Source organism: Sorex araneus, chromosome 2, assembly GCF_027595985.1.
Source record: "Sorex araneus isolate mSorAra2 chromosome 2, mSorAra2.pri, whole genome shotgun sequence".
Lineage (NCBI taxonomy): Eukaryota > Metazoa > Chordata > Mammalia > Eulipotyphla > Soricidae > Sorex > Sorex araneus.
The window spans coordinates 44,534,935-44,538,867 of record NC_073303.1 but is presented as its reverse complement, the minus strand read 5'-3'; positions in this window follow the sequence as shown (position 1 = coordinate 44,538,867).

Genomic DNA, 3,933 nt, shown 5'->3' with positions numbered 1-3,933 from the left:
ATCACTGCTGGCTGGGCCCTACCCACTGTACTACCACTTCGGGCCCCTGAATTAACGCTTTAGGAACAAATGGTGGTGAGGATGAGGAAAATGGCACGGACACTGGAAAATAGCTTTGCAGTTTCTTTTAGAGTTAAACATAAACAGCACAGGGCTTAGGAGTTTACATGTTAGACTCTGTCCCAGCAATATAAAAACATTTGTCCACTCGGAGATCTGGGTGTGAATGTTCACAGTGTGTAATTCAAAAGGTTAAAGAAACAAGCAAATGGCCATCAGCTAGAGAATGGATAAAATTAGGCAGATCCACACAACTCCATAATTAAGGGGAACACAAAACAAATAGTAATTATAGCACAGATGAAGCTGAAAAGATAATGCTTTGTGGGAAAAACAAGACTTTTTAAAACTGGATCGTGGTGATGCTGAATACGTCCATAAATTTATCACAACTATATGATTAAAATGGGTGAATTTTATGGTAAACTATGCCACAAAAAAGTGATTTTTTGTTTGTTTATCTGTTTGGGGGCCACACCTGGTGGTGCTCAGGGCGTACTCTTGGCTCTGCACTCAGGGATCACTCCCAGTGGGCAGGGGGAGCCATGTGGGGAGCTGGGAATGGGTCTTGGGTCCCCACGGCACAAGACAGGTGACCTACTAGTTGTATTATTGCTCTAGCCTCAAAAGCGGTCTTTTTAAGAAACTGATACAAACAATGGATCAGGAATGAATTATTAACAGATAACACAAATTCGATGTGTTAGGAGAGAGAAACCAACTTAATTTCTGACTTGTGTTACCTGCATTGAAATAAACCTAGTTTTCTATTAGCCAAGCCATAAAAACTATTTGATTTTTAAAAAAATGGTTAATAGATAACTAATTTCACTGTGGGGAAAGGTTCCCTAAGTACAAAAGCAATGGAAAAATCCACCAACGAAAAGATAGGCTGATATTTGACTAAGGGAAAGGTTCACATGTATGTCTATAAAAGCATATCAAATAGAAATTACAAGACAAAGGAAAAAACGAAATTTATCTTGTATACACACACACATATATACACATGCTACACCTCACACTGATAATCTACTTCATACACACCACATTACACATATTTCAACATTAAGACACACACCTATAATTCATTCATAATCACACACTCTAGCACACAGATGCACATATATTTGTACCACATGCAGGCCATGCACCACAAACTGACACATCATATATACCGCATGCATATGTACACACATCTCACACACTCGCTGCATAGGTCCATGCCATATACAAGTATCACCAAACACACACCATGTCACACACAGATGTACACAGAACACCACACACACACACACATCATACCACTGACTTAAGTGACGCTTGGTAAAATCTGATTCCAGTATTCAGTGTTTTGCTGATACTAGGGGCCAGGGATATGGAGCAGGGACATATAAATGTTAAAGCCAAACAATGATGTAGGCTGGGGAAGCCCGCGCTTCCTGGAAGATTCCAATCTACTCCAGGTCCCAACCCTAGGGAGGAAACAGTGAAGTATTTGGTTACTTAACCCTGAACTTTACAACACAAAGGAAATGTATAAGGACTAGTGGGTGTGTAAGGATGAGAACCCATTCAATAGACAGGAAAACTGAGGTGTGTGAAATACAAAGACACTGTGTGCAGAAATAGGGGGGAAGCCGCAGATAAGCATTGGTGCAGTTCTTATGGTCCAAGAGGTTTTGTGCATGAGAGAAATGTCCAGTTTCCAGTTCATTCTCATTACACAGTAGCAACCCCGTAGAGAGCAATGATTCTTGCACCTGAGTATGTCTGGAGTACCCCGGGGAGCCTCATTAAATCACATTTTCTGGGGGACCTGCACCCCCAGGTCTTCCAAGGCTGCTGATCTGTAGACCAAACCCAGACACCCAGACACCCTCTGCTATAAACACGGGCCTCACCCAGCTGGTAGATCAGATGTCCCAGTATTTTGAAACATTGATTGCAAACTCCACTGCTCCTAAACATTTCATTAAATCACAAGACATCTGCATCAGCTGCTCCCGAGTGTCTTGAACATGCAGAAGGTAAATACTTCTAAACACTTTGTGATTACAAATATAATCAGGACACATAAAGAAAATATTTACAGAAGTGGCAATTCTGTGTATCTCCACGGGGTTTTTGGTGGTCTCCATCACAGTGCTGGGACTTATCTCTACTGTTTTCATTCTCCTCTTGTGCCCTCACTGGAAGTTGTCTTCTTAGAGCAGGAGCAAACTTCCCTGACTCCTTGCTAAACTGCGAAGGACCCCAGGCCTGGCTCTGGTTAGAGAACTACTGTGACCACCCAGATTAGAATGCCTTTTCCTGCTGGGTTGAATTTTGTGATTGCTTTTGATCCTCTCTATGTTTACTCTGAGCTTCTTCCTTAGCAATGTGCCCTTGCCAGCTCAGGCTGATTGCAAGTGCCAATGGCTAAATTTTTAGGAATCTCATGAGCTGGTTGTTAAGCACGATCCTCGTAAAAAATAAAATTGCATACATAGTCAAGTTGCACTCCAAATAAAGACAATAGTCAAAATGCATTGCATCCTGCTTATTTTACTGTGGTTTCTCTCTGTTCATGGTGATTTTTTTATGTTTATTATATCTGTGGGATAGAAACAGATTTCAAGGATGAGTTCACATCTCTTTCCAGCTCAGCCTTCACGGATGTCATATCCCTGCATGAAGCCAGCCACAATGGGGATATTTATGGCACAGAAACCAGCATACTCTGTAAATCAGAGCTCCCATCCCAGCAATTACAAAGTGTGTACCAGTCTAACATGGATCCTATCATCACAGGAGAAAATGACAATGTCTACTTTTAAACTCCATTTTTTAAGAGCTGGGTTTGTTTGTTTTGTTTTATTTTGCAGAATATATCCATGTATCTAGACTTTTTTTGCAAATGCTTGCTCAGGAGGAATCAGTGTGCATTACTGAAATGTTTCCTCACTGACCTAAAGACCCATGAAGTCCCAGACCCAACCTTCCATCCCAATGTTTCATCTATCAAATAAAAACAATAGCACCAACTTCACAGTGTGGCCATCAAGTTTGAGCAAGAGAGGTAAAAACATGTCCTGAGTCCAGGATGCTGTTTAAATAACTGTTCTTGGGGCCTAGGTGTGATTCAAGTGGTAGTGTATGTGCCTTGCATGTGCGATGTCCTAGGTCCCACACCTGGCCCTAATGACCCCAAAGTATCCCCCAGGATGCCCACCACCAACAACCACCAACCACCACCACCACCACTACCACAGCAGCAATGAATATTTTTTTATTTATTTTTGGTTTGGAGATGCTGAGGGGTTACTCCTGGCTCTGCACTCAGGAATTAGTCTGGGCAGTGTCCAGGGGACCATGTAGGATGCTGGGGATCAAACCTGGGCTGTTGTGTGCAAGACAAGTACCCAGGGTGCTATTGCTCCAGTCCCCAACAATGAATATTTTTGGAACTAAAGTGATGACTACTGATTAAAGCCGATCTTTTGACAAGGATACAGATATAAAAGAAAACCACCCACGATTATAATTGGAATGAGACTCAAGAAGAAGGCAACACCTAACATCGGTAGCAAATTCATAAGTGGGAATATAAAAATCTAACAGAAAAATCAGACAAGGAAATGATGCAGAAGATTTAAAAACCAGGAAGCTCCAATTCATCTGTGGAATTCAACAGTCAGAAGATCAATAATTTTGCAATGATTTGAGTCCTGCCTGGTCAATAAATGTCTTGATGAAACTAAGTTTACCAAGGAAAGCAGAGCAAGACTGAAATATTAAGGAGGAAGGGGGAGGAATATAGAAAATTAAAGAGAGAGAGAAGTTGAAAAGAAAGTGACAGTACAGCAGGTAAGGTCCCTACCAGCTGGAATC